The 27,292-nt window shown below is 44.1% G+C and overlaps 1 protein-coding gene across 5 annotated transcripts in view; it reads left to right on the top strand.

The window, feature by feature from the left end:
- The window catches only part of Mpp7 (MAGUK p55 scaffold protein 7), a 269,029-nt gene that overhangs the window by 25,419 nt on the left and 216,318 nt on the right, over positions 1–27,292 (top strand). The window lies entirely within an intron of this gene.

Here is a 27,292-nt window from a genome sequence, read left to right as displayed (position 1 = left end):
ACTATCCTTATACCTTCAGCTGTGGATGGCCTGAAATGATAGCAGTGGGACTTGTTAAATGTTAATACCCCTTCATAAAAAGAGGAGATAAAGAGGCCATCCCAGCTGATTGTATGTAGACAAAAAGGAGAGAAAGAGCAAGAGAGCACCACTGTATGTGTCTACAAAATATCCTCATATATTTGTGAAAGCTTTTCGGTTTGACTGTTTCTTTGTCCCTCCCTCCCATTCCCATCACTAAGGTCCGACCCATTCTCTATAAGCAAGCCCAGGAAAGCATTGGTTACCCAGAGTGAACTTTGATGAACCTGGGCTTTGGCTTGTCATTGGGACCTTATGAGGAGGGATAGGCATTGTTTAGTTCCCATCTCCCCCAGGGAGAATATTCTCATAACAGATAGTAAATTCATTTATTTGCAAATCCTGTTGTGTCTTATGATATTAAGAAACAAAAAAAGTTATAAGGATGAAAAGATTGAAATTTATTTTTGTAAAGAAGGATTTATATATGAAGATTAAATTAGGTGCAAGGATGTTTCCAGGGTGGGGAAAAAAAACCCTGTTATTTTAAGTTATAAGGGTTTGAATAACTTATTTAAGGCATGTAAATGATAAGGCCACATGATATATATGGTATTAAAATTTCTAAGATTTAAGCTCAACAATTAGAAAAATGTTATTCCTAAAATGTTACACAGTAGTTAAAAGCACCATAGCGGTGTAACTGATCTTCTGGGTATTTAATAACTGAACTTGGGTGCTAGTCTAATGAAGTCAGGAGAGGAGCTAAAAAGGAGACTATGTTTCCCTTCCCCTCTCAGGTCAGTGAGGTCCCAGCTGACTATGGGCCATCTTTAGAAATGTTCCACAACTGTGGAAAGCCACCCGTTCTCTTGTTTAGGGAGGCCATGGAGACCCCAGCCGAATCTACAAAGAAGGAGGGTGAGCACCCAGGAAAGGTTTCCTCAGTGCTTCCAGGGAAAACCACAGCCAGGCCAAACAAGGCCTTTGACATAGATGCACAGTGGTAAAGACAGTCTTGAGGAGTGGGGACCCCTCATAAGCCCAGGTGGCTCCTGATCGTCAACTTGATGTAACAGTACAAAAACAAAAACATAATTTTGGTCTGTCTGAGTGTGTGCTGTGAAGGGACACTATGATCACAGCAACTCTTATAAGGACGACATTTTGTTGGGGCTGTTTTACAGTTCAGAGGTTCACATTCTCATCATGGCGGCATACAGGTGACACAGTGCTTGAGAGGAGCTGAGAGTATGGATCTGAGGGCAGCAGGAAGAGAGAGTGAGCCACTGTGTATGGCTTGAGCTTGTGAAGCCTCAAAGCCCGCTCCCAATTAGGCCACATCCACTCCAATGAGGCCACATGTCCTCATCCTTTCAAATAATGCCACTCCCCATGAACCTATGGGGGCCATTTTCATTCAAACCACCATAGCTACCTATGTGGTCTTGAACACCTGTTAGGAAAGTATAGTAAAGATGAAAATGATTAGTATGTTTCTTTAACAGTTCAAAGAACTGCAGTCCAGAAGTTATGATGATATGGAATGCTATGTGGGCAAGCATTTCTCACTAATGATTCTCTTCCTAATCATATATGTTGCTCATATGTCGGAAAAGACCTTGCTTGGTTTACTTTACCCCTACAGTATTTGTCTATAGCTGAGAAAAGCGGGCCTATCTTCTTAAATGCAGAGGCTACATCCAAAGGCCATACTTAACAACAATGGAACACTCACTATTTCTCAAAGAGTGCTTCTCACAATTATGTCTTCCTGTATCCTGACTATCCATATTGCCTGATTGGAGGAGGGTTGACAGGTACTCTGTCAGTAGACTCACAGGTTTGGGAATTATTCAGGATACTCAAGTGATGTTCTTGGGAACTTTGCTAGACAGTAAAGATGACTCAGTAGGATTCCTTTCTCTTACTTGACTGACTTCTCCTACAAAGCTTCCAGGTGCTCAGTTGTCCTTCGGGAGACTGATGTAGCAAACAACAAGTTACAGGTACCTTGTCCTCTACAGGGCTCTGTGCATGGTGTAGACCGGTGTACAATTACACTCCATCTTCTTTTTTTTTTTTTTTTTTTTTTTTTGGTTCTTTTTTTTCTGAGCTGGGGACTGAACCCAGGGCCTTGCGCTTCCTAGGTAAGCGCTCTACCACTGAGCTAAATCCCCAGCCCCTACAATCCATCTTCTTAAACCAAACTTAAGATAATCATGATGTTAAAATGATTTCCTCCTTAACTTCATCTCTTAATGTTCCCCACAAGGCTGTAACAGTGGAGACCCCATGGCTGATTCTGAATTTATGTGGGCCAATGAAAAATGTCTCAAACGCTTCCTCCAAACTGATGGCCTTACATCTTGTAATGGACAGCAGTGACAGATGTCAGCCGTCTCACCGATACCTACAGCAAAGCCTGCTGAAGGCTCTTCTGATGGTTTTTTTGCCTTTTCTCTCTCTTCTAATAAGGGTAGAACTTTCCGGACTTTTTTTTTTTAACTGTGTTGTTGTAAAAATATAAGAATAAAAAAAGTATGGTTGTATTTTATCTCGCTGGGAGCACTGCCGTGCCCCAAGATATCTGCTAGATATCTTGGCGGAAACACATCCCAGCCACACACTTTCCTACACTCAAACCCTCACATAAAAGAACACACAACACAATAATCTTAGATCCAATTGATAAGATATAATTGCCCACTTAAACATACAAAGCCCGGTATCATCCATCCCTAGGAACATTAATAACAACCTGTAAATACACAGAGTGGAATCTTAACATCACTTGCCATATTGTCCTGCCATGGCTTCTCCCCTCTCCTCCTGTCTCTCCTTTCTGTTCCAGTCTCCTCCTCTTCCTTCAAACTTCTCTCTCGCCCATCCTTTCTTCTCCTCCAATGACAGGCCTCCTTCTATCCTGTACCTGCCCCTCACCTGTACTTTACAAATTCAATGGGGAGGTGGTTCTGGTGAAGTCAATGTGACTAGGCCCTGTCCTTGGGGCAGTGGAATTAGCATTAAAATACAGATAACTTCAGGGCAAACCACAACATAACTGCACTGTCAGTAGGAATTACACTAGTCCTAACAATCTCACATATGTATGGTCCAGATGCCAGCTCACCAACAGGGATGCTTACTGTGATTAAATGCTGTTATGGTCTGGACCTTCGCCTTCTGTTCAGGCTGATCATGGCCCCTTGGATGGACCTTCCTCTGAGATACTAGAACTGCTTCTCTTCCCATGTCACTCTGCTTATCAGCTTGAAGCACTTAAGACAGATCTGCACCTCCAAGCCCCTAAAAGCAGTTTGAGCGACCTCTGAAAAGGGGACTAATGGTTCGTTCATCTCAGCCCACTGTTTGCCACTCTAGGTATTTATTTTTTCAGAACTCAAAACTGTAATGGCTGGACTGATGTCATCCTGCATCAGTTAACCTCTCTCACCAGCCCTCAGAAAATATCAGATTAGCTTAACATCCTTCTGGACCCACTGAATTCTTTGACTGCCATAGTACTCTGAAATCAAAGAGGACTACATCTTCTAACTATGCCAAGGATGGGATTTACGCTCTCCTCCAGAACAGTGCTGCCGCTGCACCAGGATATCCACGCTGGTTCAAGGTGGAGCCAAAGACAGGGGCTAGACCAAGCTTCAGAGGACAGCCTCCTGTGGATGGCCATTGGTTCTTTACCATCTTGGTTCCTCCCTTTGCTCTTACCCTGCCCCTCCCCCAGCCTTCCTCTTGCTCCTTATACTCACAAGTTTCACTGTTTTTTAAATGTCTGACGGAAGGAAGTCCCTCTGGATTTAGTCACTACCATCATTAGGTCTATATTAGGACAGTAGCTGCCATGGGTAGGTCCCCAATCGTCTGTCTAATCCTCCCATAGTCCTCCTTGCTTCTGCCAGCTTACTTTGGTGCAGCCCTCACTCTTGGCAGTGGGACTAGTCAGTGTCACCCCCTTACCCCCTCCGACGCTTGGACCAGGCAGGAAAAATTTCTCCTAACATTCTTTTACCTTGCTTGTATGACAGTCCTTGGCTTCATGTACTGTCACCTTAATTCACCTCTCTTAGGGTCCCCTCCAACTCAGTTTTTCGTTAGCCACAACCTCTTTACTTTTCTCCTTCACTGATCAGATCCTTTAATGGACTCTACTCCTTCCTCTCCCCTTAATCTCCACACAAGAAAGCTGAATCTCCTCTTAAATAGAACTCACTAGATCTTCTAGGGAGCCAAGACCACTTCCCCACTGTTGGGTCTGTCTGCCCACTAAGGCCTACGGCTTCTGGGCTGCCTCTGCCCCCTCATCATTATGGACCCGCCGCCCTTTGAAGTGGCATCTTGCATAACACCTGACCATTTCCCAGGTTCTATGCCCGTAACGAACTTCTCAAGATGGCTCCATCTTTTACCATCCCCTACTCTTCCCCAGTCCTGAATGGTGAACTATCACTTGCCTCCAACTTGTTAACCATTGGCATCCTTCCCACTCTGACCCAAATCACCTTGCCAAACACCTACAGCCATTTGAGACACAATGCTAGTCCTTCCCTCTACAGGGAACTCCTCTTTATGGGCATACCTCTTCCACTGGGTCCTTTTTGTCTCCCACTCCTCCCGCTCTCCACTTCCCCCAAGATCCTGGCAGCCTCTCAGTTTCGCTCTGTAACCAAGTCACTGTTTTCAGCCCCTTAATTATTTTTCAGAGGTTTCCTAAGGAGTGCATGATAACACTCCCTGGCAGCGGATCAAGTTAAAACTCTACTCTGCTACATAAAGTCAATCCAACCTGTAGCCTCTTAGAATCTGGGGACAGAGCCAGCTACCACTCTCACTGTCTGCTTCTTTCAGGAAGTAGCTAGTGAGAGGGCATGTCATTTCCTTCTTCTGTCTTCAGGATCCTTAAGGTCTCAAGTGGACCGAGAGACTCTGGAAGGAAAGTTGACAGATGACACCCATGGAAGCTTCTGATGCGGAAATACACATACCAAACAGAGGGTAGTTTCCATTCTAGACGGGGGGAGCGGGGCTGACTTGCGGATGGATTCTCCCATTCCCAAGGGTCCCTGCTTTCTGTCCTGTAGAACCCCATGACATAGTCTCACTTCTTGGAGAGACTGTGGCCATTCGGTTGTTTTGACTAAAGAACAATTCTGCTCCTGGACATGCCTATCTGCTTTCTTTTGCTTGCACTTAGCCTCCATGAATTCCGATCTGACATTGCCCATTGGACATTTGCCTGTTATCGTAGCTTCTTTTTATTCACAAGATCCCCAGTGGTCTCGTCACACCCTTTCTCTTTTTGTATGCACACCACTCTGCTTTTTTGGAGCTGAACACCATACCTTAAGTTAAGTTTTAGAGTTCTGATGGACGGGTTTAAGAAAGCTGAAGTAGGGTTCTCTGTGGAAAGTAGCTTTGTGGCTTTCCCTTTTTTTGTAACGTGATTTCTGCCTGGTTTATTGTCATGTCAATTTCAGGACTTTTCAAAGATGGCATCGGAAAGAGAACAACTTATGGAATGTGTCCTACGGTAGAATCAACGGACGTGATCTCCATCCATGACCTGAACCTCACTTGGTGTGCAGAGTGCACTGCTAGGCTGTCTCTGGGCCTTGAGCTTCAGACAGAAGCTGATTAGCTTGCATGCAGCGGGCTCTTGTAATTGGATCTGATGACTTGTTTAGTCTTAACTTTTGGTTTTAAAAATTTATTTTTAAATGAAGTGTATGCATGCGTGCCTGTGTGTGCGTCTGTGCATGTGAGTGCCCATGGAGGCAGGAGGGCATCACATCCCCCCAGAACTGGGGTTAGAGGCAATCGTGAGTCAAACTCCAGTCTGATATAGGGGTGGTATTCACTTAGCCACTGAACCATCTCTCTAGTCCCTGCTTTCTGTCCTGTAGAATCCCATGACACTGAACCATCTCTCTAGTTCTTGCCCTGTTTTTAGAATTTGTAGTTTTCTTAGCCGTTTGTATATTGCTGGGAGGTTTTATACTGCCCAGTTTGTGGTTTGGGGATAGAGAAATGCCACTAGACAAATGTGTTAGCTTTTCAAGTAAAAAGGATACTTAAAACCAAAACAAGATCCGCAATGGAGACACATGCCCCTTACTTCCTGCTTCGGGGGCCAATAGGCTTTTATGGCTAAGACTAGACTTTTCTTCAAATCTCAGCAGCTCTTATTCACTTAAAAACCTCCTCCCCTTGACTTAGCACTGTCTTGAATTATCTTCCATTTTTCAGCTACCGGCCTTGTCTGCCTAGGCTCACCTCACGTGTGCCTCATGTTAACATCCTCTGCTACTAAATTCTGAAGTGTTGTGTCATGTAATCGTTTCAGAGACCTTTCTCTTTCTGACCTGTTAGGACAGTTACCATCTAAATGACCTTGGAATTGTAAACATGTCTAAGATTCAGCACCTGAGAATGTCAGCTGAGGTAGTCCTTACAGTATTTGGTGTCTAGACTTGTAGGAGGCGTGTGTACTTAAGATACTGATGTTGTCACCAATCCTATGGAGTCAGGATCCTTTCCTCTGCTTCCATTGTTCTTCCCATCCTGCTGTCCTCTGCGTAGTCAGCTGCAGCCTTGTAAAAACACAAAGCTGTTGCATAAGCACATCACTCTTCGGTCTTTTGCTGCCCTCCACATTCAAGCCCAGGCACACAGGATGTTGAGTTTGAGTACACACTGCTTCCCTGGGTACCAATATTCATCCCTTTTCACATGGTCTGTGAGTACACACTGCTTCCCTGGGTACCAACATCCATCCCCTTTCACATGGTCTGTGAGTACACACTGCTTCCCTGGGTACCAACATCCATCCCCTTTCACATGGTCTGTGAGTACACACTGTTTCCCTGGGTACCAACATCCATCCCCTTTCACATGGTCTGTGAGTACACACTGTTTTCCTGGGTACGAACATCCATCCCTTTTCACTTGGTCTGTGAGTACATTTTACTTCCCTGGGTACCAACATCCATTACTTTTCACATGAACTGTGAGTACACACTGTTTCCCTGGGTACCAACATCCATCTTTTGTCAAGTGTACTGTCTGTCCTTTTGTTCTTTGCTATTTCTGTTACGTGTTTTTGGTGTTGGAGATTGAGCATGCCCCAGCTCCCCTGTGGGGTCTTTGGTTTTCATCCCCTTTTTATCCTTAGTGACATGACTCAAGTCCCGCGTGATTTTGACGGAGGCAGGTGGATGAGTGAGGTGGGGGAGGAGAACATTTGGATCATGACAACATGTTCATGTATGAGAATTTAAATACATTTAAAAAAGACAAAAGTCAACCAACCAAATAGCCTCTTTAATTATTAGATGTAGGTTGATGTCGTTATGCGGGTGAAGGCAGACACAAGATAAAACAAGGCATGTCATTGGATGAGAAGGAAGGGAGAGAGGATCAAAGTTTTAGGAAAAAAGGGAGAGGAAGAAAGGAGGGGGAGGCAACATGAAGGCAGATGTAAATGATCCTCGTCGTGCATCTCTACATAGGTATAGGTAGTTAGGAATATTTCTTAAGGGATGGATTTCTATAGGTCAATTTATCTTATCTAGGTGGGTGGTTTATTTCCTTATCAATTGGTTGTGAGTTTGTTGTGTGGATGTATTGGATTGAGAATTTAACATATAAATCTGATTGATAAATTACAGTTTATTGAGTCCTGATTTCACTGGGTTGTTGGGAGTGTGGGCAGAGTCCGTGGCAGGGACCCACTATAGGCCAGCCCCATGCTGGACTTCTAGAGCCCTGATTTTACCGGGTAGCTGGAACCAGAGAGTTCTCCGCTAGAAGAGAGCCGCTGGGAGAGATCCTAACCAGAGATAAATTATGGTTATTTTATGTGGCTCAGCAGTGCCGGAACTAATGCTAGAGACCAGTGTGGCAAGGTGCAGTGCTGGAATGGCTCATGGACCGCCTGGGTCAGAGAGTAAATGGGGGTGGCGTGGAGCCCCAACAGTGCCATGTGGCCCCATGGATGCCGGCCCTACCCCAGGATAAAAGGTTCAGGCATTTTTAAATACTTATTGCAATACTTAGATGTTTTCTTGACAGTTTTACTCATGCACACAGTGCCTTGGGATCAGCTTCAACCTCTTACTCTCATCCCTCTTCTATCTGTCCCCCTCCCTTCCTACAAACCCCTTTCCCTATTTTGTCCCATGACTGGATTTCAGCATTGCCATGTGTGTGGCTTTGGCTTGATGCTGTCTACAGGAGCCTGATGGACACACAGTTGAATGACCTCCCTTTTGCCTTGTGTATTATGTGGTGTTAATTCATAGTGATTAATCATCTTTATGTGCACTCACATAGTCTATCACTTTGTGCACACATGGGAGCTTTCTTTTCACTTTGGTTATAAGTAGCTACAAGTCCTTTCTGGCTTGGCCATACCACAGCAAAGCTCACTGCCTGTTCGTATTTATGCTTGGGGTAAAAGCACATGATACTCTTTTTGGTCAGGAATAGTTAACAAATGACTGAATCTTATAATTATTCATTGTGGATCTTGTCTGTGCTACAGACTCCAAGAAGCACAGTGGTGTGTGTGTGTGTGTGTGTTTCTCTATGTTATGTGCACACATGCACACACATGTAAGAGTTTTCCTTAATATTATTCTTTAACCAGAAAGCAGGAAGCAGATAATGATGCTGAGAGTGGCTAGGGAGTTGTTCCCATCGTAGAATATAATGGCTTAGACTCGCATGTTGGTGGCACTGCAGACACAGGGATGACTCGTAACCAGACAGGGTGTCTGAATGGGTGTGATAGGCAAGGGACGTGGCACTTACCGGGAACTCTAAGGCTGGGTGGTTTGGGGTCTGCATGGTGGTCATGCCATTGCCAGAGAGGCTGTGCTGGCAGATGGGCAGCTTTAGGACATAGCAGAGACACCCCCAGTTTTAAATACGTTGAATTTGAGGCGCTGGTATGCTAAGGAATGTGACACTTGGCTAATGTGGTGGGCCTGGTGTAAGGCTAGAGATGTGAGCATGAAGGTGATAATTATAGTCAGTCAGTCTCTCTCTCTCTGTCTCTCTCTCTCTGTCTCTCTCTGTCTCTATCTCCATTTCTCTCTCTGTTTCTCTCTCTCTCTGTCTCTCTCTCTCTGTCTCTCTCTGTCTCTCTCTCTGTCTCTCTCTCTGTCTCTCTGTCTCTCTCTCTCTCTCTCTCTCTCTCTCTCTCTCTCTCTCTCTCTCTCTCTCTCTCCACAGAGTCTTGACATGTAGCTTATGCTGTCCTGGAACTCACCATCCTCTTACCTCTTGAGAGCTGATATCTCAGGCCGCTCTGATTCAGCAATAGCTCAGGAGGCTGTCTTGTAAACACTTTAGTTGGCTGCTGCACCAGCATCCATTGGGTTGAACAACCTGGGCGAACACTTTACATTCTTAAGTATAGCCTAAATGGAAGGGAGTGGAAGAGCATGTAGGACATGACCCCCGAGGACCACATATGGCTCCTGATGACTTGGGATGAAGAGCTTGTCTACACTGAGAAAACCAGGAAGGGAGGCACGCAGTTAGTTTCCTTTGAGGAGATCCGGGTAGATGTGTACTTTGCAGCTTGTGACTTGAGCGTTGGTATAATTCAGTGTAGGGAGGGGAAGTGCTGGATAAGTGTGTGATTTTCTTTACATCTATTTCACTGTTTTGCTGGGTTGTGAAAACCAAAGAGTTGAACTTGTGAGAAAGCCATTAGAAAAGAATAATAGAAAATGTAGTTTGGAAACTGTATGATTTGTTTCCACAATGCTAATGTGGGGAATGTGTTTGATGGTTGAAGAACATGGGACAAACGTCAGGGGAGACCTGGTAACTAGAGTGTACTTAAAATTCCGTGTGCGTGTATGCCTGTGTGTGTGTTCCTATCTGTGTATATGTTCACATGCTGGAGGTACAAGCATTTCCAGGAGGCCCAGCTTGTTACATGGATACTGTGAAGGGAACTCCAGTCCTCATGATTGTGCAGCAAATCTTCTTAATTAGTGGGCCATCTATCTCTCCAAACCATGTATGTTTGTTTGTATGTATGTATGTTTGTTTATGGTACTTTTTAATGAATATTCTGAAATATTTGCCCCTAATTTTTTAGGAATAGGTATCTGAAGTTAGTGTTTGTGTTTCTGTTTAAGCTAGACAAATGAACTGTTTCAATTAATACTTTTTTTTTTTTTGATGTTGCTAGAGATAGAACTTAGTTCCTGGTACGTGCTAGGCCAGCAATCTGCCACTGAGCCAAACCTCAAGCCCCAAATAATTCTTTGGAAAAAATTAAAACATGGTCACTGCAGGTTTCAGCAAGGCCAGCAGCTTTGCCATAAAAGTGATATGCTAGCCTAGCTCACAACACTAGCTACAGTGTTGCATTCAAAGACTCTGAAGAAGAGTGGAGGAAGCCCTGCTAAGTCTTCCGGGATCATTTATTGGCTCTAGAAGAAAGGTAACATATATAGTAGCTGTTACTGTTGCTACATCAGAAGTGCTCAGCTGGCTGGATTCATAAACGCTGCTTACCATGTTTTCCACAGTCCCTTTTTAAAGCTTGTGGCTATGTGATAACTTTTACACACTTTCCCCATTAAATATACTCAAGTAGTATTTAACATTTAAGGACAGCTTGACAGAGAAGGTCACATGTCAGCAGGGCCCAGTAGATAGTTAACTCATCAGACACACAGGTGCCTGGTAGTCCCCAGTGGACTACCAGAAGGCAATAGATTTGTTGGCCATCGTGTTCTTTCTCTATTGTATTTTATTTTACATTATAATACTATTTTAAAAATATTTAGAGCAGTGATTTTTTAATCTTCCTAATGTTGTGATCCTTTAATAATAGTTCTTCAAGTTGTGGTACCCCCAACCATAAACTTATTTTCATTGTTAGTTCATAATTGTAATTTTGCTACTGTTAGGCATTATAATGTAAATATCTAATGTGCAGGTTGTCTTGTTCAACCCCATAGGGTTCTGACCCATAGGCTGAGAACCACTGATTTAGAGTCTTGGAGCCATCATTGAATAATTGATTACAGCCATATATGGTATCCCGAGAACCTTGGCCAAATGAAGGGTGGTTAGTGGTTTAGGGTTTGGTTTACCTTCCTTCCCTGTGTTGAAATTTTCTCTTTGGGACTAGCTCAATGAACTTTTTTATCTAGAGCCTGTACCCTCTCAAGTGTACTGGCCACAGAGGGTCTAGAGTGTCTGGCAACCTAAAAGTCACCTAATGGAGAAGATATAGTGGGTTTGGTGAATTCTGTGATGGTGAATTTATATTACCAACTTAACACATTCTAGACTCCATCTCTGGGAAGAGAATGTCAGTGAGGAACTGTGTAAAGCAAGTATGCCTGTTGGGGGACTGCCTTGGTTGCATTAACTGATGGGGGAAAGCCCAGCACAGTGGCTGGCACCATCCTCTGCATTTAGGTCCTGGACTGTGTGAGTGGACAGGGACTAAGTGCGTTTCTGTTCTCTCTGCCCTTGACTATGGATGTCTTCATCATGTGTAGGCCTTGCTTTTCCTCAGCGATGGACTGGAACCTGGAAGTGTAATTTGCTTAAATCCTTTTTCCCTTCAGTTGTCTTTTTTTCAGGGTATTCTGTTACAGCAACAGAAGTGAAGCTAGGCCAGCGTGCCTGTTTTGCAGAGAGGAAAGAGCTGAGGCATAGAGGAATGTGGGCTTGGCTAGCACCATGTTGATATTCCTTGGTTCTGTATGCCTCTTCCTGCCAGTCTTTTTTTCTTTTTTCTTTTTTTTTCTTTTTTTTCTTTTTTTTCCAGAGCTGGGGACAGAACCCAGGGCCTTGCGCTTGCTAGGCAAGCGCTCTACCACTGAGCTAAATCCCCAACCCCCCTGCCAGTCTTTTTATAGTCAGGTTCCTTTTTATTTATTTTCATTTTTTATTTTATGGTTTCAAAAGTTTACTAATAATTAATAGGTATAAGACTTCACGCCAAATAATGATTCTGTGGAGAAAGACTTGTTAATATATCTAATAGCCCAAAAGCCATGTTTAAAAATTACATTTCATGTAATTTTGAAACAATCATGGAAAAGAGAACTTTAAAAGTCCTACAAATATGTATAAACTTTATATATAAATATTGGTATATCAATATAACATAGTAAAGTATTGAATAATAGAATACCAATTGTCATAAAATATATAGACTGTAAGTGAAAGATGGTCATATTTCCATTAATTTATTATAGCATTTCCACAGTTGAACAAATGGCAATGGATACACTTTTAGTATTTTCCTGATTTTTTTCTAAAATATTTAGATAAAAGTTTCTTTTTTGTTTATATATTTTTTAAAACTGGTTGTCCTCCCCCTCTCCCCTGCTTCTATGAGGGTGCTTATCTACCTACCTACCCACTCTGCTGCCTCACCTCCCTAGCATTCCCCTACTCTGGGACATCAAGCCTCCACAGGGTCAAGGGCCTTCCCTCCAGTTGATGGTCAGTGAGGCCTTCCTCTGCTACATATGCAGCTGGAGCTATAGGTCCCTCCATGTGTACTCTTTGGTGGTTTAGTCCTTGGGAGCTCTGGGAGGGTCTGGTCGGTTGGTATTGTTGTTCTTCCTATGGGGTTGCCAACCCTTTCAGCTCCTTCAGTCCTTCCCCTAACTCCTCCACTGGGGTCCCTGTACTCAGCCCAGTGGTTGCTTCCAGCATCTGCATCTGTATTGGTCAGGCTCTGGCAGAGCCTCTCAGGGGACAGCTATACTAGGCTCCTATCAGAAAGTGCTTCTTGGCATCAGCAATAGTGTCTGGGTTTGGTGTCTGTAGAAGGGATGGAACCCCAGGTGGGGCAGTCTCTGGATGGCCTTTCCTTTAGTCTCTGTTCCACTTTCTGTCCCTGTATTTCCATTAGACAGGAACAGTTCTGGGTTAATATTTTCAAGATGGGATGGGGCTACCCATCAAATGGGGGCTCTGCCTAACCTCTGGATTTGGTCTCTACAGGTTCTCTCTCCCCTTTGTTCAGTTAATGACATTCGCTTTGGGTCCTGGGGGCCTCTTGCTTTCTTAGCCTCTGGAACTTTCTACTGGCTATCCCTAGTTCCCTATCACCCACTGCTATACACCTCCATTCAATTTTCTGATCCTCTGTCCTTTCCCCCATCTCTTCCCACACCTGGTCTTGCCCCACTCCCTTCCTCCCTCTCCTCTCCCTCTGCCTTCAGTGATTATTTTCTTCCTCCTAAGTAGGACTGAAACATCCACACATTGGTCTTCCTTTCTGAACTTCATGTGGTCTGTAAGTTGTATCATGGATATTCCAAGCTTTTTGCCTAATATCCACTTATCAGTGAATACATACCATGTGTGTTCTTTTGTAGCTTGGCTACATGACTTAGGATAATATTTTCAAGTTCCATTCATTTGCCGAAGAATTTCATGAAGTCATTGTTTTTGATAGCTGAGTAATATTCCATTGTGAAGATGTACCACATTTTCTGTATCCATTCCTCTGTTGAAGGGCATCTGGGTTCTTTCCAGCTTCTGGCTATTATAAATAAGGCTGCGATGAACATAGTGGAGCATGTGTCCTTGTTATATGTTGGTGCATCTTTTAGGTATATGCCTAGGAGTGGTATAGCTGGGTCCTCAGGTAGCACTATGTCCAATTTTCTGAGAAACCTCCAGATTGATTTCCAGAATGGTTGTACCAGTCTGCAATCCCACTAACAATGGAGGAGTGTTTCTCTTTCTCCACATCCTCACCAGCATCTGCTGTCACCTTGGATGGGCTGTAGTGGTGATCTCACCTGTGAGTTTAGGCATTTCAACACTTTTGGGGGACACACTTCCTCTGAGTTGGATTGGGGTGTGGAGGGTCAGCTCCCAGGTACAGATAGAAATCCCAGGTTCCTTTTTATAGTTGTTAGCACTCTTCGTTAGTCAAAGTATGAACTACAGTTATTTGACTTAAATATAGTTTGAAGTATTAAATATTTTATATTTTAAATATCCAAACTTTGGAAACTGTGTTTCTGGACAATTATTATGTTGGTGGTAATTTAGAAAAGATCATGATAAATCGACTTCTCAGGTAAGGCCTGAAGATACGGGTGACAGGATGGGAACCCAGCTTGTGCTTACATAGCCTTGTCTAGACTTATTTGTCTCTTTTTAAAGATTGGTTTATTTATACACTGTCGCTATCTTCAGACACACCAGAAGAGGGCATCAGATCCTATTACAGATGGTTGTGAGCCAGCATGTGGTTGCTGGGAATTGAACTCAGGACCTCTTAACCACTGAGTCATCTCTCCAGCCCATTGTCCAGATTTATAAGCAATTCATTTAAATCCAGGCATAATGCATCAAGCATCTAATGCTGTCAGCCATAGTCTGAGGCTGGGGCTCAGCCCTGTGCACAGAAGTTGCTGCCATGGTGCTTACTGTAAAGGGAAGTGGATGCCCTCATCACACTCGTGGAAATCATTCTCCCTTCAGTGAGTTTCTGGGACTGACCTCAGGTCACCAGCCTTGGGTAGTAAGTGCCTTTACCTGCTGAGCCCTTTTGCTGGTCCTTCTGCTCCTCTTCCTTCCCATCCTCTCCTTTTTTGCCTTTCCCCATCTTCCTCAGGGTTACTTATCTAGTCTAGGCTAGCCCATGGCTCATGATACTCTTGTCTCAGGCTTCTAAGTGTTGAGATTGTAGATGTCTACCATGAAGCCTGATGTTCCTAATCTCTTTATTGTTAGAGCTAGACCAACCATACAGAGTCTCAACTATACAGGGAAAACTCTCTTTACCTGTAGACAATACGTGGAATAATGAGGACAGAAGCTGTAAAATAATGAAATCGGACCTTCCTGAACTCAGCATGTGTGTATCCCATTGGTACCAATAGCAGTTTGTGAGGACAAGTGAGATTGCCAAGGTAGGATGCCAGCCTCACGTACGGCGGTTTTAAGAGATGCTGCTGGTATGGCTGCCATCCCATCACTGTGTGTGCAGGGAGTGGAAACCATGCTGAGCTTGGATTGGTCATCATTTTTCCTAGCAGTGCAATTCTTAGGTGGTTTTGTTATATTTTCTGTGGCAACGAGAAATTTAATTTATGAGGATAAGAACATCCCATTGTGAACGCGCTGAGTTGAGTCTCCCCTTCCAAGCAGAGCATTTTGCAGTGCACTGAAAATGTCATGGGGAGGTGCCATGCCAAGGCGTTAAACCATGGCTGGTCACTTCAGGCGTCTTATTTAACCTGTGTCTGAATGTCAGGTCTGTGAAGTAGTTGTGAAGTGAGTGGGTGTGTTTATGTGGCTGAGGTGCTTAAAATTGTGTGTTTGAGAGGGTCTCACTAAAAAACTGTGGCTTCTGGAGATCACTGTTTACCAAGATGTCCTCAAACTCACAGAAATCTGCCTGCCTCTACCTTCTAGGGGCTGGGTTTTCAGGGTGGTGCCACCATGCCCAGCTTTAGACCAGTTTTTTTTTTTTAATATTATTACTTTATGATTTTTAAAAAATATTGACTCTAATAAAAAGGCGTACCTTTTATTTGTAATATAAACATGAGGTTTGTTTTAACAAGACCCCATTCCTTTTAATAATACCAGCCTGTCACATCTTTTTACCTTTCTTCAGGTACCAATGGAAGGAAACACCACTTTTGTGTTTATATTATGCAGGATAGTTGATTTGCTTTGTCCATTAGGGAAAGCTAATGGATGTGTGTGTAGGATGATGTCATACTGGTGAAGGCAGGTACAAGATAGAATGAGGCCTGTCATTGGACAAGAAGGAAGGATGGGCGGGAGAAAAGTTTTAGAGGACTAGGAGGAGAGGGGAATGAAGGGGAGGAAGCCGCAGAGAGAACATGGAGGAGGATATTAAGATTCCACTCTGTGTATTTACAGGTTGTTAGGAATATTCTTAAGGGATGGATGTGTATAGGGCTTTGTATGTTTAGGTGGGCAATTATATCTTATCAACTGGATCAGAGGTTATTGTGTTGTGTGTTCTTTCATGTAGTGATTTAAGTTCAAGAGAGTATGTGATGGCCAGAGACACTAGGCTGCTATAGAGTTGGGATGACATGATGGCAGCTAGATACCCTCGTCTGCTGCCTTGGGTAGAGAGAGTGCTGCCAGGCTCAAAGAGAAGCAGAGCGGGTGAGAGGCTTTGCTGAGATGAGGATATCTGTCAGATATCTTGGGGCACTGCTGTGACAGATCTAGCGCGGGGTAAAAGAAAACCATTTTTTTTTTTATGATTTTACAACAACATGTATGTGATAAGATGGGTCAGTGTGGAGCTGGGAGAGTGGTGTCCTTTACAGTATTTGCCTTGTCTGAGAAGCCGGATGCTTCACTGGTCATAGCTGTGGTCCTTCCTCTGGAGCAGTGGATGTGATCAGAGGTGGGGCCACTGTTGCTGTTACTGCAACCATGGAAGGTGAGGTAGCACAGGTCTGACAGGCACTCTTTCATCCCTGCATCCCCTGAGTGGTGGGAAACAGCAAGCCAAGTATCCCCCATGTGAGGTCACTGCCTTGGGTAGAGAGAGTGCTGCCAGGCTCAAAGAGAAGCAGAGCGGGTGAGATTCACGCTGAAACACGAACTTGCAGAATTTCCCATACTTGTAATAAAAATACATTAAGGAATTTAAAACTGTGTGTTATAAGGTGCTCTGAGGTGTAACCCCTGCCTACTCTTCATGCTGGACAGTGTTGCCCTCTGGCTTCTCCTTCTCTGAACCCAGTAGGTGCCTTTCTTCCTTAGATAGTTAGGTTCTTTTTGGAACCACTCTTGGCCTGGCCTCCAGCCTCCCTTCTCTTTCCTGAGTGATTCAGGCCAGGGTTAACTTTTATCTTCCTGCAGAAAATTTCCCTCTCCCCCAGTGCAAGAGAATACACCTGCTCACTACTCAAGTGGTCACTCTCATGGAGAACACTCTCTTCGTTTCCTGGTTATCTAATTTTATAATCTTCTTTGCTTAGCTTCTTGGCCGCTTGTGTTTTTATTGGTTTCATCTGCTGGGCTCTGCGAGGACTAGGGCTGAATTTAATTTATTCTTCATGATAAACGGAAGTCCAGAGGCAGAAGCCAGTGTACAGTACAGCAACTGCTCCATGCTTGTTGACTCTCTGAGGGGATCCAGTGAACACCGAGGTCAGTAAATATTTCTGCAGGGTGAATATTTCAGACCTCCTGGTCTCCGCTGCAGCGCTCTGCTTTGCCATTGAAATGCAGAAGCGGCTCAGATGGTCTGTAAATGCAAATATGGGTGCTTTCCAGGAAGACCTAATCACTAGAAACAGGGGTGGCCCAGCTCAGATTTTGCTGGCCCCTGAACTGGGCAGGCAGCAGGACATACTGCATAGGATACACTTTAAGCCTGGCATTTGAAGTGACATTGATGGGTATCTAAGTACTCAGGATGAAGCCAACTCACGCCCATACAGCGATCCGTCTAAATGTTAACTAGAATGACTTGAGACAAGAAACGTTTACCGATCGCACGCTACATTGCTAGATACATGGAACCAGATACCAAGCTGGTGTTAGGCAAAGGCTTTGGTCTTTGAGTGGCTGTTGCCTGTTGGGAGGCAGAGAGGAAGTTAGCAATTAGTCATAGCGCCCACAGAGTGTATGCATAGTGTCTTAGGCCAGACAAGAGGAAAGCCACAGGAGGATGAGAATGTAAGAAAGTGCTTTCAGAATGAAATAGCAGGAGGAGAGAAGGAAGCCAGCTTTTGCTGAGGGCCTTTTCTATGTGAAATGCAACCCATGCATCCTGTTAAAAACTATGCAGAGGCACCATGAAGACCCAGAGCTTAGAGAGAGCGGCATGTCATGGGCCTGGCTTTGGACCATAAAGACTTTTGACTCCACAGTCACACTCAGGGTTAGGTCCTTGGCCTATACCTTTCTTTACAACTTTGCATGGGTTTCTTACATGAGAGGCCCTTGTGAAAGGGAGATGAGAGGAGCTTCTAAATTTCCCAGCATGTTAGTACCCATGCTTGAAGGTTTGCAGGTAGCACTATGGTATTGTAGGAAGCATTTGATTCAAATGTTGGTCTGCGTAATTCAAAACTACGACCTTCCCTTCCTATTGTACTTGCAATTGTGATTGGCATTAAAATTGCTTGTATGCAGTTTTCCATTCTGTGTGTGTACAGTCTATGCATTGATCATAACATTTAAAGTCCACACTTTGTTCTGTCTTCCTTCCTTCGTCAACAGGAAACCCAGCATTAACACTGAGCGGTCTGTAGGGATCGTATTCTGCCAAATGCTCCATTGGGGAAAGAGTTTGAAGGTAGAATTTGATTTTCTTTAAAGATTTAAAGACATTTTGATGATGTGGGATGAATTCATGAGTGTATGGCTCTGACTGTCCTCTGCTTGTCGTTTACCTGTTTGATTTCTTTAGCCTAATGTGTCAGCTTTGCCCATCTCTAAAGACAGTGACAGCAACCGAGCAGACAGTCCCTCTGTAGAAACTCTGTTGACAGAGGGCTTGCTATGTTTCCGGCTTCTCTGAGTGCTTCTCACTATGTCCTTTCCCGTCATCATCATCAACCTTCCACCCTGTAGTTGTCCATGTCACGGAGCCAGTGGAGAGGACTCGATGCCTTCCGATGAGTCATTTTGTCTCTCAGCACCGGCGCAGCAGCACATGGTGATTGATGTGGCTTCTGCCTCCAGCCCGAGTCTCCTGCTTCAGCCTCTACATTGATGCTGCTAAGTAGGTTTTGTAAGCTCTAAATGTCCCTTTCCTCACAGTCCCCATCCTGCAAGTTGGCCTTTGAGACAGATCGTTTCTTATCTCCTATGTTTACCTCAGCGTTAACCTTGTCTTTTATCCCAGCTGTCAGAAGCAACTCCTTACCATGCTGTGCGCTGTGCACTGGCGTTCACTTAAGCTGTGGCCATAGTGTGGGTTAATACACGCCTCAGTACAGTGGTTAATGTTCACTGTCTGGCTTAGGAATCACTTGAGGCAACCTCTTGGCGTGTCTTCCAGTGCCTTTCTCGATAGACTTAATGGAGGAGGGAAGGCCTACCTTGAAATGGTGCGGTACCACTCTGTGTGCCTGGGTTCCAGGCTGAAATGTTTCCTGAACTGCTCAGATGGGAACATGTTCCTGCTGCCTACCATGATGGACCGTAGCCACAGATGTGAGCAAAATAAATTCCGTTTCTTGTTAGAGCGTGGGGAAAGGAACTAACAAAGCTTTTGGTTTTGTTTTTAGTTTACTTCCCAGACCCTAGAGTCTGGGGGATTCAGGAAAGGTGTCTGTTGTTTTGATCAAAGCTAACAGCCCCATTAATCGAAAGCTCAGCCTCCTGAGGGAGGTTATGCTGATCACGGCCGTCCCATCTTTCCAGCTGAGTCGGCTCAGAGCCGAACACTAGGTTTCATGCCTGCATTGTGTACCAACCAGGGCGTATCCAGGTGCAGCATCTGGATTCGCCCAACTGCTGATGACAAATACTAAGAAATAAATTCACCTGTATTGAACATGCACAGACCTGGTTTTCCTTGCTGGTCTTCCCTAAGCAACACAATGATTATTTTCAGTGTTTCTCAGCCGTCAGGTGTTATAAATTACCCAGACATAATTTAGCATGCATCGGAAGGCGTGTGTAGGCCTTTTGAAGAAGATATTTGAGTATGTGTGGAGTTTGGCATCTTTGGGAATCACACATTGAATTTACCTGGAGTACTGAGGTCAGCCTTTGTCCTCACTTCATGTTCCAGGTCTTAGTCTGAATGGAGCTTCCCCCAGGTTCTTGCACTGTTGTTCTCAAGCTTCCTCATTTGGAGATGGAGTTGTACCTCTGACTATGGGCCCAGAGCCAGTGGCTCCAAAGGATCCCCTCGTAGATATGAGCTTCCTACCTGCTTGATTGCTGAAGCCATGGCTTCCCAGTTCATGCCCTTGCTGCCCTTGTGTCCACACTGCAGACTGACCAGTGGCCCCCTCACTCCCTCAGCTGTACCTCTTCTGCCTCATGCTGAGCTGGGCGGCCTTATGTGTCTGTCCTTCCCTCCTACCTTTTCTCATCTGCAGATTCCCATCTCCAGGGCCCTTCCCCTTCTTCCTGGCTCCTCAGGCCATGTTTATGACCCTTCTCAGAAGTGAAAGAATTCAGTGCTGAGTTTATAGGGTTGGTTTTCAGGGAGTGGGTCATTAGATCAACTCTGATAGAAATGTAGATCCATCATGGGAACTTCTAAGATCCAGCAAGTAGAAGGCCACTTGAGGTGGGGCATTTTATTTCCTCCATAGTGGCTGTTCCCCAACTCTGCAGGGAGCAATTGTTGTTTTCTGCATATTTGTCTCGAGAACAGTGCAAGTGGCTAACACCTTTCTATGCCTTTGCTGGCCCCATCAGATCGATTTTCTACTTTGTCCAATTCAGGAGCTCTTGCTGCTGTAGCCGCTAGCAGCTGTTCCTCGAAGCTTCTGTTAGAGCCATGCAGTCTGAAGACACAGGGCTGGGGAGCTGCAGCTGTTCTGTAAATTGTTTTATAATTGCATCTGCCGTACAGGTGCTCACACATCCTGTCAAGCAGGCTTAGACAGGAATCGTAGGTTTAGCCTTAGCCTTCTTAAGTGGATCTCCAGTCTTCTGAACTCAGTACCTGTGGAGATGAGGCGTAATGCCCATCAGCCAAAGGAAACCCGGCTACTTGCCTCTGTGTATCCCCATGATCGGAGAATACACCAGTAAACACTTTTCTGTGTGTTTAAAATATCTTTTCTGAGAGGCATTGGTAGTCCCAGAATATATTACTGGTGATTGAAAACATAACAAAAATAGACCTGATTCTTCCCACTTGATTTTTTTTTTAGAGGCAATGGGAGTATGAGTCTGCTACATTGCTGGGGAAGGAGGATGGACTTGATCCTGGTACAGGATGATTCCAATGTCATAGTCATTGGCAATCATACGTGGCTTCATGCTGACTGCCATTTACTGTAGGTCAACTTTATGGAAGACACTGAATTGCAGGGACACTGGTGAGAAAGACATTATTTTCTCTGTTAAGTGTGGGATGAATGCTGGTGGCTTTAGCTCTGTTGACTGACAGCCACTCAAAGAGTTATCAGTTTTACCTGTTCCCTGACCTATCAGGGATATGTGGTATGTACTAACGAAGTTCCTTTCTGTGTTTTGAATTTTTATCACTATCATCTCTAACTGTGATTTATAATGTCAAAACTCGTGACTTCTAGTATCTGGATCACTTGTGAATTTATCGTTTTTCCTTTTAAAAAGGATTTACTTTCATTTTATTTGTCTTTCTGTACGTGTGTGTGTGCCTGTACATATGGATGCCCGGAGAGGCCAGGAGAAGGTGCTGAATCACTTGGGGCTAGAGTTTCAGGCAGTTGTGGACCAACCTACATACCTACCGGGGACCAAACTTGAGCCCTTTCCTAGAGCAGCAAGCACTTTTACCTGCTGAGCAGCCTCTGTCCAGCCTCCTGAAGTTGTTTCTATTGTTGGTTTGTCTTCGTTGGTTCTATTTCTTGATATGTCTAATAATTTTGATCAAATATTGGACACTGTGGAGGCTCCGACATTGCCTCCTTCTGTAGGATTTCTTTAGCTTCTTGCACTTGGTCAGACCAGGGAAGCCACTAGTTCCCATGAGAGCGGGTGGAGGATGTGTTTCTGTCCAGCTCGTTTGCATTCTCCCTTTCCAGATGTCTCCATTTTCAGGGACCGACCTTGGGTTCCTTTGATGGTGCATGTAAAATCGGATGAGAATTTCAAGTGGCCTCAGATCTTGCGGGACACTGTGAAAGGATTTTTTTTTTAACCCTAACAAGCCTGTATAAAAGACACATAATCCAGGTCTTTTATTTACCAGCTACAAGCCTAGACTGGGCAGGTTTAGAGCTGTCCTAACTTGTTCCCCAGCTATAAGACCCTGTTCCTTGCTGTTTCTCCTTGCCACATGGTCCTGGTCCATAGTGACTTCCTCCTCCTGTCTTCTCCCCCTTTTCTTCGCCCTCTACCTGCAAAACCCTCGCTGGAACCTTAAGTCCCACCTTTCTCCCTCCACTGCCCATCATGGACTCTAGCACTTTATTGATCAGTTTAGCTGGGGAGATGGTTCACATAGCATCACTTTGTGTGTGTGGCTTGTCTTCAGGGCAGCCACATCTTGAGGAACCAGTATTTAGCATTAGAATACAAGCATCACACTAACCCCTTACAGGACACTGGACCCCCAGGCATGGTGGTAGCTGTTTTGGTCCCCTGCACTTCCCTGCCCTGGTTTGCATGCAGCACCCCGCTCTGGGGTTGGGGGAGGCTTTTACTTCCAAAGCCCTCAGCTTTGTTGGCTCCAAACTCTAGTTGTCACCTTCCCAGCCCTGTCAACATTCTTCTCATGTTTGCTTTTCTTCCTTTTTAACTTTTTTTCTCCCATAGTGCTGGGATTTGAACCACAGAGTCCAAATCTTCCTACTTTGTTTTGAGATGCACTCTCACTACATTGGTCTGACTCGTGCTCCTCCTGCCTCACCCTCCAGTCCGGACAATGCTGTGAGAGATTGTCTCCGGGCAGTTTTTGTTTTCTTTTTTTTTTTCTCTTATCTTCCACATCACCACAGTGGCTGCTGCAAGGATGCTGTGTTGTGTATTAAGTAGAGTGTAAATTGATTTTGTTAATTTTCTTGTATTTGGCATTTAATATAACAATTAGCCAGTCTGATTTTGATGGGATTTTATAGTGACTTTTTCTTACATAAAAAATGGTTTGTTTTTAAAAGCAAATTATTGAACCCGATTTACTTCAACAGCATCATTTCCTTTGAAGAGTTAGAAAAGTAATTTCTTGAAATGTTCTTCATTACATGTGAATCTAATTATATATAATTTATGACTCTTTCACGATGTATTACAAGCTCAAGAAATTTAGTGTTTCCCCCCACTTTCTGTTTTGTTTATTGAGTAGCCTTTAAAGTTGTTTCTGTTCTCCTGCCTTGTGGGTCTAGTAGACTGAACTCAGATTGTCAGTCTTCTTTCCTTGCAGAAGCATCTTATAACCTTTTTAAAAATTATTTTTCTGTTGGGGCTGGGGATTTAGCTCAGTGGTAGAGCGCTTACCTAGGAAGCGCAAGGCCCTGGGTTCGGTCCCCAGCTCCGAAAAAAAGAACCAAAAAAAAAAATTATTTTTCTGTGTATGTATGATGTGTGTGCCTTCTCTGTGTGGTTGGAACCTAGAAGCATGGGTGTGGGGGTTGAAGGGTAACTGGCACTGCTTCCTTCCACTGTGGATCCCGGGGGTCAGACTCCGGTGGTAGCAGCCGGTTGACCTGCTGCTGTCTTTTGGATCCAGCCTTTTCCTACTCCCCACAGAACTATTTCACACATTCTTAAGATGGAGCCAACCTTAAAAATTTATATTGTGAAACTGTAGTACCTGAAGTTTCTTAACTACTTTCCATTGTAAATAATGCAAGGTAGACTTGGTTGATTTCCTGGTGCAAAAGAGTGTTTGTGGATTAGAACTTGAAAGCAGTAGGCTAAGAGGAGAAGCCTACAATTAAGTTTGTACTAATAACTGTAGTAAAAGACAACTTCCCATGGGAACTTGAGGCTGTTGTTAATTCTCTTTTTCAACCCACACCCCGCTTTTGCATTGGATGGTATTATATGAGGCAGGGGCACCAACCAGACCCCCCCACCTCCCCCCAACATGGCTGTTTCATGTCATGTAAGAGGCCAAGTTTTAAAGGTTTCGAGGGAAAAACAAGAATCCCTTTGGGAGTTAAGTTGTAATCACCAAATTATGAAACTAGCTGCAAGGTCACATGGTCACTTACTAAGACCAAATACACCATGGAATTCAGAATCTCATAACTCGCCACCCTGCCAGGGAGCTTGGGTATCGTTAGGAACTAGCATCAGAGAAGGGGAAATTTAAAATGTTTTACTTATAGAGTTTTGTTTGAACGGTCGTTGACAATTGAGACGGTAAGGAAACAGCTCCTATTCAGGGGATGAGTGGATCCCAGGGTTTGAGGTCAGGTGCATCACCAGAAGGCAGCGGCTCAGGGCTCAGGTATTTGGACAGCTGTGGTGGTTTGAAAGAGAATGGCCCCCATAGCTCATATTTGAATGCCTGTTCCCCAGTTAGTGGGATTATTTGGGGAGAATTAGGAGGTATGACCTTGTTGGAGGAGGTGTTGTCACTAGGAGTTAGCTTTGAGATTTTAAACACCCACGTCATTCCCAGTTAGCACCATCTTTCTGTCTGTCTGTCTGTCCCCCCCTCTCTCTGCCCTGTGCTTGTATCTCAAGATTAAACTCTCAGCTACTAATGCCATGCCCGTCTGCCATGCTCCCTGCCGTGCTAGTGTAAGCCCCTATACACTTTTTTCTATAAGTTGCCTTGGTCGTGGTCTCTCAGCACGTCCTAGGGAGGATGTTATTTACCATCTAGTGAGTTTAGAGTTTGTTGTGGTAAATAAATGCTTCAAGCAAATATGGCGATGTAGAAGTACTGCGCGCATGTGTGTACTCATAGGGTGGCTACACTTGTGAGACACACTACACTTGTTTAAAAAGAAGATAAGGGGTTGGGGATTTAGCTCAGTGGTAGAGTGCTTGCCTAGCAAGCGCAAGGCCCTGGGTTTGGTCCCCAGCTCCGAAAAAAAGAAAAAAAAAAAGAAGATAAACCTTCCAGTCTGTGTCCATTCATGGAAAAGCTGTCATCTGAAAGCTTGCTAGCTCTAAATCAGATTCTTTTATTAACTGATGTCAAAGACTTAATGAATTTACCATCTGTACCCTTGAAAGTCAGTGCTCTCCCTCCCCCACCAAATACATGAGAGCTGCTGTTCTGAAGTGTAGTCGAGATCCTGAGACCCGCCCTGTGAAGTCCACTCAGACAGGTGGAAGGACATTGCTACTAATCCAGGATCCTAATGAACTTATTAAAAGCTGCAGAAACTGTGAAGGCTTTTATTTTTAATGACTCAGAGCAAAAAATTCAGCTTGGGAAATGTCATTTTAAAACTGGTTCCGCTAGATGTGGAATACAGAAGGACTTTTTTGTTTGTTTGTTTTGTTTCTTCAAAGACTAACAAAACATCTGTTTGTAGGAAACCATTAAAGACGGGGTGATTTCATTTCAAGTTGGATTTAATTTCAAGTCTATTTGCTTTACTGTGAAACTCATTTATTTTATTTTAAAAATCTATTGACTTGCTTAAGGAGGGATTTCATATAGCTTAGGTTGGTCTCAGATTTACCATGTAGCTGAGAACGATATTGAACTGATTTCCCTGTTTCCACTTTCCAAGCTTGGGCGATTACAGGGTGTGTACCACCACGCCCAGTGTTTACAGTGCTGGGAAGACAGGCTTCATGCATACTAGGTAAGCACTCTGCCAACCGAGCTACACATCCAGTCCTGAAGTACATTTAGTTAGTGCATCAGTAATAACTATGAACTCATTACAAATCTCTGGCTGCATATAACAATGATTTTCCATTTTTATTTTCCTGTGTTCATGATGCTTAGTGTTGATTGTGTCTTGGTCAGTCATTGCAGCTGTTGTAAACACAGAATCTGATGTAAATAAAATGTTATGCTAATGGAAATAAGCTTTAATTTCTTTGAAAATAGCTGACGTTTTCTTTGGAGTTTTGTATAAATTTTTTATCTTCTCCCATAGGTTTTTGTTTCAGGTTTAAAAAAACAGAATACGAAGACATGTGGTTGATATTTAATGAAGCCCACGCTTACCTTCAGGGTACCAGATGAAGGATATTACTGATAGTTGGTGCATGCCATGAGACCGTGAACTGTCCTCCTTGCTTTTTAACACTTACTGCTGTCTCCCCTGTATGTGTATGTATGTGTGTATGTGTGTGTTGAAAGGTTGAAATATGTGTGGCGTTGTCTGCTTTTAGTTATCTGAAGTGAAATCACAATGAGTAAAAACCAAAACAGTGGACCATAGTGTTTTAGTCCACCTTTATCTCTAAACTCGCTTCCGTTTCCCACTTTGCATTTACCCATTGCTTGATTTGTTCTTGGTCGTCTCTGTGTCTTCCCCCCCTTCCAACAATTGCTTAATAATGCTGCTTACACTCGATACAAATTGTGTCTACTGTAGACGGTTCCAGAAGTAGAGAGTGGTTGTAGTCCACATCTTCCTACATATTTCACATATTATTAAGGTCTTAGATTCATGAGCATTTCTTTAAGGCCAACTAACAGTCCAAGTGGGCCGTGCACATCGGCAGTTGGCCAGCCACTGAAATCTCAAGGGCTTAGCCACAGCAGAGGTCTGTCTCGGGGGATAATTTGGCTATGGCTCTGTTTTCTTTTTCAGCTCCAGCTCCCTGTATCGCTCATTCTTTTTTTTTTTTTTTTGGTTCTTTTTTTCGGAGCTGGGGACCGAACCCAGGGCCTTGCGCTTCCTAGGTAAGCGCTCTGCCACTGAGCTAAATCCCCAGCCCCTGTATCGCTCATTCTTCTCCTTCCCCTAAACCACCATTGCTCCCACACCATCCTTGTGTAGACATTCCCTCCTCCCCATGTTGCTCCTTATTCCAAGGTGTCCTTTTGGGCATAGCCCTCTGATGGTCAGATTGGAAAAAAAAAAAAAACAACAAAAAAAAAACAAACCTGTGCTGTGCATCTGTAGAGAGCAGCATTTCCAGAACCTCCCTGACCCCTGAGAGAGAGACTGTCAGTCAGAGTTGACTTAGAAGTGAGGTGTTTGCATCTGCCTGTCATGCTTGCCATGGCCCGCCTCCTAACCCTGCTTTACTGCTGGTGACAGCTTAGATAGTCACAGGTGCTTAAGCACCTCTGGGCCGTGTCACAGGTATATTCCACCAGACACTGTAGTTGGGGACTCTGGTAGGGGACTCAAGAAAACTTTTCTTCAGTTTTGTCTCCATCGTAAACCCCTCTCCCCCTAGAATCCCTTACTATGTTAGAACAAACACAAGAAATTTAGAAGAGATGGAAAGTCCTGAAAACTGGATGGACGGTTTCTACTTTCCATTTTACGGTAACTCCTGAATAACCAGAAAAGCAGGACCAGCCTGTTATTATGCTTGTGAGTGTGCTGTTGAAATGCTGCTTCTCCATCATCTGTAACCATGCTCAAAGCCATGACACAGCCCTGGCCTGGGAGGCCTCAGTCATTTCCCCTTCGTGTTGGGTGGGTTTCCTTTGTGGCACATTTGACTCCTGTCCCTGAGGTCA

This window comes from Rattus norvegicus, chromosome 17, assembly GCF_021556685.1.
Source record: "Rattus norvegicus strain SHRSP/BbbUtx chromosome 17, alternate assembly SHRSP_T2T, whole genome shotgun sequence".
Classification (NCBI taxonomy): Eukaryota; Metazoa; Chordata; class Mammalia; order Rodentia; family Muridae; genus Rattus; species Rattus norvegicus.
The sequence above is the reverse complement of the archived record's forward strand: the minus strand, read 5'-3'. Positions and strand labels throughout refer to the sequence as shown.